General features: G+C 34.2%; 1 long non-coding RNA gene across 1 annotated transcript; it reads left to right on the top strand.

Moving 5' to 3' along the window:
• Nucleotides 1-4,890: 4,890 nt before the first annotated feature.
• On the top strand, nt 4,891-10,440 carry LOC139985512 (uncharacterized). The gene is made up of 3 exons (XR_011799425.1): nt 4,891-5,290; nt 7,150-7,272; nt 8,125-10,440. It is a non-coding gene; the product is annotated as an uncharacterized lncRNA (long non-coding RNA).
• The last annotated feature ends 1,262 nt before the right edge of the window (nt 10,441-11,702 follow it).

Here is an 11,702-nt window from a genome sequence, read left to right as displayed (position 1 = left end):
AAGAATTGAATATCGGTTGTTATTCGCTTGTACATATTTCGCACATGATTTTAGGAGTCACAAGGACGGAGGAGGGCCTTTTGAGTAATGAATGGAAATATGTATAATAAACACTAAATTTTTCCTGATTCTTTACACTTCTCACTCAATTACTTTCTCCGGCTGCTTAACAGGTTCTGTCAGGCGGTTTCTCTCTTTCCAAAGAAAGCGACGCTTTTGCTGGCGTCCATGTGCCTTAGGCGGATTTCCATTTGTCACTTGATTATAAGTTATTTTAACTACGATTAACCTGCTGTGCAAGTGACCAGAATTTGTTGTATGATGTCATCGTGCAAAAACAGCTCGAACCCGGATGTCTCTGTCTCTTTCTTTTTCTCCTTAAGGCGGTCGCGTGCTCAACTCACGGATCATTGAATAGCAGAGGGATCTAAGGAAAAAGCAATAGATACCAACTTTTACGTACACGATTATTATGTATTATTTTCTATGTAAGCAATGTTTAATAAATGTCATGTAATATAAACATCTTTTTCATTATTAAAAATAACAAGTAGGTTTAATGTTCAATCTACCACTTCTTTTGCAAAAGATCGCGCGGGTAGATTTACGTCTGAATATCATGCTTTTCTTCTCTACGACTTGTACGAGGTATATAAGGACCTTCGATTCCCATATAGATCGAAATAGAACTTTTACTTACTTATTAATAATTTAATTATTAATTTGTAAAACTTAAACTAATAATTTACAACATTTCAACTATTACTTTATAACATTTAAGCCATTAATTTATAACAAATAAATTACAAATTTATAATAGTTACGCTATTCATTTATAACAATTTATTATTAATCTAAAACAATTACTCCATTAATTTTTAACAATTATATTATTAATGTATAATAATAGGCTTTCATTAATTGAAAATAATCATGCTATTAATTTATAATAGTTATATCGTTTGTTTATAATGGAATAGTTATTTTCATCAGCAAACCGTTACTGTTTGTTCGACCTTCCGTCACCTTGTCAAATGTATCCCATCAGGTATATAAGGAATATGCGATTCGCGCGCGAGCTCTTTTGTGTGTGAATCTCCGTACCTTGAAGATCAAAGAAAAATCGAAGAAAAACCTTTGTAAATTATCAATTTATAACATTGAAGCTATTATTTTACGACATTTAAACTATTAATTTATAACATTTAAGCTATTAATTTACAACATTTTAACGATTAATTCACAACATTTAAACTATTTATAACATTTAAGTCATTAATTTATAACATTTAAGCTATTAATTTACAACATCTAAGCGATTAATTTATAACATATAAGCTATTAATGTATACATTTAACACATTAATTTCTAACATTCAAACTATTAATTTATAATATTTAAGCCATTAACTTCTATCATTTAAACTATTAATTTATAGCAGTTAAGCTATTAATTTATACATTTCAACCATTAATTTCTAACATTCAAACTGTTAATTTATAACATTTGAGCTCTTAATTCACTACATCTAAGCCATTAGTTTATAACATTCAAGCCATTAATTTATAACGTTTAAGCTATTAATTTATAACATTTAACCTATTAATTAGTAACAATTAAACTATTAATTTATAACTATTAAACCATTAATTAACAATATTTAAACCATTACTTATGAACAATTAAAGCATTAATTTATAATATTTAAACCACTAATTTGTGAAATTTGAACTATTAATTATCAACATTCAAAACATTTATTTATAACATTTAAACCATTAAAAATGTAGAAAATCAGTGGCAATGCAAAGTGTAACTATTGAGTGTCTATGGATGAAATGTTATTCTTCGTGTCCACTCAAAGCCAAGGAATCAACATCGTATTCATGGAATTGAAGAAACAAATGCGATCTAATCGAAGGCAACGAGATCTCATCATCCATTTATGCGTACTACAATTGGTAAGTCGCGTGGTTTGGTTTCTTCGCTGATAAGTCCAATGTTCAAATATGTTTATGTGGAATCATATACTGTACCTATAGTAACTAATAAATTTCAATACACGCTACTTCTTTGTTTTCGAATAATTTTAATTGTTTATATCTGCCGATGCTTAAAAACTCTTTACCTAAATGGGGCACGAGCATAGTTACCTCTCCGTGGTGAGTCCCGGTAATTGGTATCGTTTTCCAAATAATGGTACATGAAGTACTATTTTGAATATTAGAAAATTAATGTAACATTTTTAATATTAACAATAATTTAATGTAACAATTTTAATATTAGAGTTAAATTGCTTTTCCGCGTATAACTATTTGAAAAACGATATCATGCTAAAATCTACTTTAATATAGTCTAGTCTAGATCATCCAAAATTGTTTTGGTGATCTAGACTGGACTAATATCTTTCTACGGGGGCACCGTGGGACGTCGTGGGCCACCGTGGGGTGCGTGCGCTTTGGCCTTAATTATTCATAACGTAAATACAGATGTTAAGTGCATTGTGATTCTATTCTGTACAATGACACTTATCCATCTTGAAACGAAAAATAAAAATTTCTTCTCTCTTCATCCCCTCGCTTACTACACAGAAAAACTTGTTCTCACGATATATCGGTTCGCGATCGCTCAGCTCTTTTAAACTGTCGCGTGGCATACTCCCATATCTCTTTACGCAGGCTCCTGATCAAGCAGAGTCAGAACTCGACATTCTTGCCAATAGGTTGAATGTCGAGACCGATGCATAATGTTAAATAACTCATGGGCGGGTCTCGTGCGTAGTCACCTCCTCGTGGAGAGACCTGGTAATTGGTATCGTTTTCCAAAAATTAATCAGTTGATTAATCTTTGGAAAATGATACCAAGCTAAGAACTACGCATCAGTCCAGTTTGGATCACCAAAAGCCGCGAAAAGAATTTTGGATGATCTAGACTGGACTGCAACGTGGGACACCGTTGGACACCGTTGGACACCGTTGGACACCGTGGGACGTCGTTGGACACCGTGGAACGCCGTTGGAAACCGTGGGACGTCGTTGGACACCGTGGGACGTAGTTGGACACCGTGGAACACCGATGGACACCGTGGGACACCGTTGGACACCGTTGGACATCGCTGGACACTATTGTACACCGTTGGACACCGTGGGACATCGTTGGACGCCGTGGGATGCATGTGCTTTTACCTTAATTATTCAGATAAATACATATGTTAAGTGTATTGTACGCCCATTCTGTACATCGATACTTTTCTGACTTGGAACAAAATATAAAAATCTATTCTTCTTTTCCACTGAATCTTGACTATAATTTCATTTAATTATTTTATACATTTGTTTTAATTTCTAATAATTTTTCGTGTAACTTATTTGTCGATAGCAGAGATAATATAAAAGTAACAGAAAAATTAACATATGGATGCAAAGACTATTAATGATCAATCTGATAAATATATTTTAACTAAGACAGTTTTGTATGAATAATTCTTTTGTCTTTTTATTCAAATATGGATAACGTTTGATATACAATTTATATTTATTTAAAAGTATATTTGATACATATTTCATAGTAGACAATTTCTTAATTATTTGGAATACTAAAATGAACATAAAGACGATTAAATAAATTATTGTTCTATTTTCGATGTATGAAATTATTCTCTTATTTCAAACAAATTTTTAACGAATTATCTTATTGTTTCAATTCTTGCAAATATTTTCCAATATTTATAACACGCGACTATAGTGTATTAGTGGAATGTATATTTCGTATTCTAATAACGAAAATTCACAGTATATATTCTAATAGCAAACAGTATAATTCTTGCAAACGAATGCATTGTATTCACGGTATTCGTAAGCATTTGTTTCCTATCGAGAAATATCTCACAATTTTCAACTAATATTTTTCATATTTGTTCCAATTTCTTAATAATAATTTTTAAATATAAAAAATAGCAGTATTTTCTAAATAAACGTTCGATAGCGAAAAGAAGAAAATTGTCGAAACGATGTTTCGCTTCTTTCTCACTCTCCCAACCCCCGCCCCTAAACAGCTTTATTTTCAGGGAATATTTGTGACCGCGCGCAATGCGGTTGTAGAGTCAGTGTTTGCTACGCAATAGTTTCTTTCCAATATTTTAAAATCACGATAGTTTTAATTAAATTCGATCGAATAATCACACGCGAAAGTAATAAAATTTTATCAATCAAATTTGTACGCGATATTAAAGTTCTTGTTCGCCGATAATAATTTAAGCGGTCGCGGTAACTTAGTTTTTTATTTTTCTTTTTTTATATATTTATTTTTTTTTTTGAATATTCGTTTTCGGTATTAGAGTCAGTGCCTCCCTCAAGAGGATAAAGCCTCTCCAGGAGTTCAAGAATGTAAGTAGTTTTATATGATGTATTTCAGTTTGTTCTATTTATTATATTTTGTTTGAAATATTGTTAATTATGAAATAAAAATGATTGATAATTTAGAAAGCTGTAAATGTCCTTTTTAATTGAAACGAAGTCTTCAAGTCAACATTAAAGTATAATAAAACTGTCTTATACGCATCAAAAATCACTGAATGTTTTGTTCTCAAACTTTTATATTAAAGTTCCAATTTACGTACTTATTAGAGTTTAATCTTTATTATTGCTAAACTTTCAAGTTTGTTATTATGTATTAACGATATTAATGATATCTTATGTTTTGTTATAGACATATCACCGCTTCAATTTCTTCGTCTTCTTTGGGAATGTTTCAACAGTGGCTCAAAAGCCAAAAATGTAAGTATTTTTATATATCGTACTTCTATTACATCTATTCTGTATATTTTTCTTTGATCACTTATCGATTAAAAAATACAATTTGATTGAAAACTCGGAAGGTTAGCGTTTTCTGAGGTTATTCTCTCATTAAAATAAAATAAGTGTTAAAGTCTTAATACCGAATTATGAAACAAATAACTAACGTATTTAAGAAATCATTAGATTCTTAATTTTTAGATTTTAAACTTTCGTATTATAGTTTCAGTTTTTATACTTATCAAAGTTTATTAGAATTTCAATCATTATTATTACTAAAGTTACTAAAGTTAATAAACCTTCATTTTTCATTATTTCCAACTTTTCAAATAGTAAGCAATTACTCATCCTGTTTTCTTCTGTAACAGATTTTTCGCAACCTCCGTTTCCACCACTGGCCTTTCAACGGTTCCTGTCTGATGTTAGTCTTCCTGATGATATTCGCTGAGATGGTGTAGCATCAATGGTAACGTCCTCTGGTTCTCCGCATCGAACGGTGAGTCACATGCATTTCTGTTCCTCCTGTCACTCAATCATGTCGTAGGATGAAAGGTCCGAATCGGCACGGGTGACCGGTTGCATTACGTAGAATTTTTTGCGAGCATAGTGACCGCGGGTATTTTTATTTCTATCACGGTATACCCGTGAGTAGTAACACTCTTTTATTCAAATTTATTACTTTAGGATAGGTCTTCTTGCACATCGCGATTATAATTAGTTTTTTAATAATTAGGTTAAACATATATACTTCAAAATATATTCGTGTCATTTATAAATATGCATGTTAATATTCCGTATGAAAGTTTGCAAATGGCAAATATCTGCACAAATATACCTGTGTAACATAAATATACTTCATCCTAAGCAATGAATTGATCGTGATAATATTAACTCACGTTCGTTTATTTCACTTCGGCTAGAATTTAAAATATAAGTTAAAATTCATTTTTCCCCGTACAAGAATGTGTGAAATTTTACATGCAAGAAGACATTTCGCGACAGGCAGATTTTTTAATCAAAGCAATAATTTTGAACATTGCTTTTGCATTTTCGAGTATGTGCTTTGATAAAGAGATCGCCTAAGATTATTTCTTTCTTAGTAATATATTTAGAGTCAATTATTCCATTTGATTGAGTCTCAGTTTTTTTCAATTAACGCTATCTTTTTTGCAATATTAAAATTTTGTTCTAATTTATTAAATTAATAAAGTAGAGTTACTTAGTTACTATTAAATTAATGAAGTAGAGTTAATCAGAAACGAAGTAGTAAAATATAAAATCAAAGAACGTTAGTCCGTTAAATAAAAATTGGACAAACTAATCATCTTTTTAGATCAGGATTTTCAGGTTTAACCCTTCCGTGCCCATTGTCAGGACCTCATTCACGTGCCCAGGTGCTTCTTGAATGGGAGAAAGACATTGGGCACGATGATCATATTTAATGTAATAATTTCTCAGCGATTGACGGATGCGTTAGTGTATTGTGCACGACGTATTTCCCACATTATGTATGTGTGTTGTTAGGCCATGGAATTGTGTTGCTTTTTTTCATTCGTTAAAACTTCAAAGATTAAAAATGCCGAGACATATATCGATTCAATTTACGTCTCGATACAATCACAATTTGTGATAATATCATCCATACGATTAAGTATAACCACACTCTTAATATTGCCGCCAATTACAATTATAATTCCAAGTTTACTTACATTTATTTTAACGATATCAATTCCTCAGGCGTGTTTTATCACGTTCTACGCACTGGTCACTAACCTTCGTTAGTCGATTTCAGGAAAAAGGTACGTACCTTAGAGTATGCATGTTATGTTAAGCTCGGATGTCGGAGGCGTCCCGGGACGTCCTCTCTAGTGTAGGACCTTTGCGCCCGGGCGTTTGTGTGAGAACCGTGGAGTGAGTATGTTGGTGTGCTTGTTTTGCTATTTTTTAAATATAGCGTTAGGTAGGATAGGTAGTATACTTTCTGGTGTGTCTGTTAATTATAAGCAGGTATGGCCGGGCAGGTTGGCACAGTCTCTGGTCGAGTAGGCGCGTTTTCGTGTGACCAACCTGTTTCTGGAAATCTGATTTGAAAAATCGACGGTGAAATTGGCACGAGTAGAGCATGCTCTCGTCTCTGGTTTTGCTTATCGATTTTTTGAATTTCGCGGTCGCGGTCGCGAGTGGGTTCGAAACGAACGTTTATTGCTCGAGCACGCACACACGAGTGGGCAACGATCACCGCTGTGATCGTTGGTCAGTCCATGTGCACTTCAATCAGCTTCCGCGGTTTATATTTTTATTTTCAAGTTTTCCTTTTTTTGTTTGCGATTTAGAAGTCTCGAGCTTAGATTTAAGTTTCAGCGGGCATTGCGCCCGAAGAAAGAAGAGGCTATAAGCCGAAGAGGCCCGGCAAACTGTCACTCAAGAGGGCAACTACTAATGGCTCCCCATCCTCCGGGTCATCCAGAGCATGGGAAGGTATTATTGTTATTACTTTATTTTTAGTAGTAGTAGTAGTAGTAGTGGTAGTAGTAGTTTTTGTTTTTTTGGCCGATGTATGTATCGGTCCATCGTCCCATTGGGTAAATCGCGATTTTTCCTATTAGTGTTGCGACAAATTAATTACGGGTTGTATTAGAGTTGCGAAATAACATCGCGGTTTTTCATTAGTGTGACGAGAAAATGATTACGGTTTGAGTTAGAGTTGCGATAAAATGATAATCGCGTTTGCTTTAGAGTTGCGATAAAATGATAATCGCGTTTGCTTTAGAGTTGCGAATTACGATATCGCGATTGTCTTTTGCAATTTTTATTATGAATTTTTAGAATTATTAATATTATTAATAATTAATATTTGAAGTAGCTTTTTTATATAGTAAATAGTAATTTTCACTAAATTCACTATAAGAGTTAGCGTTGCGATATTGTTTCATCGCGAGTTCTACTTATTTTTCTCTTTAGCGTGGCGACAACGAATGATCGCGTTTTGTCAAGTAGAGTTGCGTTCACAAACTGCGCATTTGTTTGGACACTGTTCCTGAATCACACGTACAGCTACAAGAGCTGTACAAGCGTGATCGTTCATCGGCAACCTACTAAATGATTGCACTGCGATCTCTCGCTATTAGTGAGGGGGGCATCCTTGTTTATGTTGGGCCGCTAGGGGGGACCACGCCCCCTAGCGTCGAGCCCCTTGTCTTGTCGCTCTAATTGGATCGCAGACTCTTTTCCTTTCTCTCTCCGACCGTTCCTTCGCGAGCATCACCTGCTCGCAGAAGGTGCGGACGGCGGTGTATTCCTGGCGCTCTCTCAGCATTGCTTTTACTATAGCTTCGCGGGCTACACTCTCGCCGATGACGAGCTGAAGGACGCGTCGCGGTTCCACCCACGCCGGACAAAACTCCAATGTGTGCTGCGTCGTGTCTTCCTCTTCCTTGCAGTGGTGACAGATAGAGGTCATCTCCCGCAAAAAGGAATGTCGAAGGTGGCTACGGGACCAACTATACATGCATTGTGCAACATGTCATTAGTACGGGAAAAACCCCTTCGTATTTTAATTTTCCTGATCGCTCAAGATGATGCATAGAAAAACCGCATCTTCTCAAATGGACCAGGGTTAATCGAGTACTAGCGCTTCTACACGTTTATCGACGATAAAAACCAATTGGAAACAATTGTCAAGATGTCGGGATTCGAACACGGAACTCTGACGTTTGAAAACTAGCGTGTTACTTACTCAGCCATAAAGTGACTGCTTATTAACCAGACTGGACACTTACATATAGGAATAAATGACAATAGCTTCAGTATATTAGAAAAAGTAAACATTCAACTCATGTTAAGGTTTTTAACAACTAGATTCCCTCAAATTAAATTGGTATTTGGACAAGATCCGCCAGTAGACTACGATAACGAACAAAAACAAACTATACTGCGCGAGAATCATAACGAAATAGTAGGACACTTAGGTATACACCGCACCGTGAAACGAATACAAGAACACCATCACTGGACAAACCTAGAGCAGGACGTCACAGAATTTATACAAAACTGCGAAACCTACCAACGAGAAAAATTAAACCGTATTAGAGCCAAAGAGCAACCCGTAATAACTGACACATCCGTTAACCCTAATGATAAAATCGCAATGGACATATTCGGACATATTCATATAACCAAAACCAGACGAGGCAACCAATTTATCCTATCTATCCAAGATCAATTAACCAAATATCTCGTTCTCATACCTTTAAAACATACCTCAAACAGCCAACTCGATCATTAACGAACTCCTGGATCACTATGTATATATATTTTCTGCACCGAAAAGTATCCTCACGAACATGGGACGAAATTTCGTATGTAAACTGATGGATACATTTGAAGAGGCTTTCAAAATTCGACATGTGAAAACCACTTCTTTCCACCCGCAATCTAACGGATCTCTTGAACGGACACATGCTGTAGTAAAAGATCTCATTCGAACTTGTACGACCGACCGACAAAACGACTGGGACGAAAATTTAAAACTAATATGCATAGGATACAATACTTCGGTACACGAAATGACCGGACATACGAACTAACATTCGAACTAACATTTGGACGACAAGCTAACATGCCGTCCTCGATATTAAACACCCCCACCCTAACTAAAGATCAATTATTTAAACTCTGGAGGAACCGACATAATGCCTATATAGCGAAAGCAAGAGAAATCACTGAATCAAACAAAAGGCGGTATCAAAGAGATCAGATTCGAAAAATTATTAAAACACAAACTATATTCCAAGTAAAAGACAAAGTATGGCTACATAACGATCATAAAACCAACAAACTAGATCACGAATGGCTAGGACCTGCAGAGATTCTCTCCTCCAATCCACCCACCTACCTTATCGAATATTCCAACAGTCACACGCAAAGAGTCCACAGTAAAAGGCTAAAACCCTACTTCTCAAGAAGAAGACCATAACATGGATCATTGTAACACTCGAATACATTAAAAGCAATCTAATAGTAAAACCACTAAATTACGCCAACATTTTCTTGGAACACATCGACGAAATTTTTAACACTGTCACGTTAGGAAAACAATGAATGGAAAATAACTAAAATTTATCCGATACCTTTCAAACAAAACTCTGTATTCTCTGTAATTCTGTATAATAGAAACTGACTTGATGATACTAACCAACTCAGAACAATACACCTTTGCCAATAGTCACTACCTAGACAAATATTGTAAACGAACAGCAATCATCCACATTTCTAAAAGAATTCAACCGAGTCGCAATAAAATTCACCAGAATGCGGGTCAGAATTAATTAATAATCAACAGGCAGTCAAAACTTGCCCAACTGCTGTCTTCAAATTGGAAGGATTGATGTTCGTACCTTTGCAGACAGGAAACCATTATATTATCATTCCTACGAAAAATGTACAAATGTAAACTTTTCGAATGTCTACACCGATCACTTCCCAAAAATGTATGTATCAGTTAAAACAATGTTAAAACAATAACTAAAGAGGCCCCTCCAAAGGGACTAGATCCTCGATAGAAGGACCTTCCTAAACCAGCGCTAAAACAGTCCGTCGCAGCATCTCGAAGCTGTCTGTTCTAACATTCCGAACCACGCTGTTGTAACCGTCACTCTGTTGGATTTCTGCAATAAATCTCATTTTCGCATACGAAGTTCTATTTTCTTCACCCTATTCGTGAAAGAATCATTTCGTTCGTGCCGCGACGCGAGGAGATCACCGGCGATCCGTTAATTTCGCGATCTTTTGTGTCTCCGACGTGACAATCTCTCGCTATTAGTGTTGCCTATTGCTTAAATACGAATGCGTAGAGTTATACTTATTAGCGTTGCGTCTCAAATTTCAGGAATTTTCAGAATTTCCTTTTTTAAATGGTAGGTTAATTGAAACTGCAGATATAACGAAGCACTCTTCGCGTTTGATTTTGCAAATTTTCTGCTTCATAAATATTAATAGTAAGTTAGTGTTGCGAAACAAGAACATAACATTTAAGCCATTATTTTATGACATTTAAACTATCACTCAACAGCATTTAAACTATTATTTAACATTTAAGTTATTAATTTATAACATTTAAGTTATTAATTTATAACACTTAAGCTATTCATTTATAACATTTAAGCCATTAATTTATAACAATCAAACCGTTAATTACCAACATTTAAACCATTACTTAAGAACAATTAAGGCATTAATTTGTAATATTTAAGCCATTACTTAATAACAGTTATACCATTAATTTATAACAGTCAAACAATTAATTAACAACTTCTAAACCATTAATTTATAACAATCCAACCAATAATTAACAATATTTAAGCAACTAATTAATAACAATTAAACTATTAATTTATAGCAATGGGAACATTAATTAACAACATTTAAAACATTAATTTATAACAATCAAACCATTCTTCAAGGAAACAATAAGTCTCTCGCTAATAGCCTAATAGATCCTTTGATAGATCTAACGAAGAAGTACCTAACCGCGATTACAGTCAATTAGTTCGTATTATTTGCTACATAATTAATAACTGTATCATGTACATCGATGCAGGCGCTATTGAAGATAAAAGAGCCATTTTATGTTACAACTATAACGAGTAAATTTAATCGTTTAACTTGAGAGGAATTAGAAAGGTACCGGACTTTTAAGTAAGCATTAAATAAGAATTTTAAATATCGGACACAGTGATGTAGGTGTTATTCAAGAAAAAAGAACATTTTATTTTGTAATTAGCACGAGTAAATGAACCAATATCGATAATATAATATAATGTTTAATATGAATTTTGTCTTTCTGATTATTTAATTCCTTAACTTATTTCACAGTAACGTCATCGGCTGCCGTTAGGCTTTTTGTTCCT

This window comes from Bombus fervidus, chromosome 3 (assembly GCF_041682495.2).
Source record: "Bombus fervidus isolate BK054 chromosome 3, iyBomFerv1, whole genome shotgun sequence".
In the NCBI taxonomy this organism is placed as follows: Eukaryota; Metazoa; Arthropoda; class Insecta; order Hymenoptera; family Apidae; genus Bombus; species Bombus fervidus.
The sequence above is the reverse complement of the archived record's forward strand: the minus strand, read 5'-3'. Positions and strand labels throughout refer to the sequence as shown.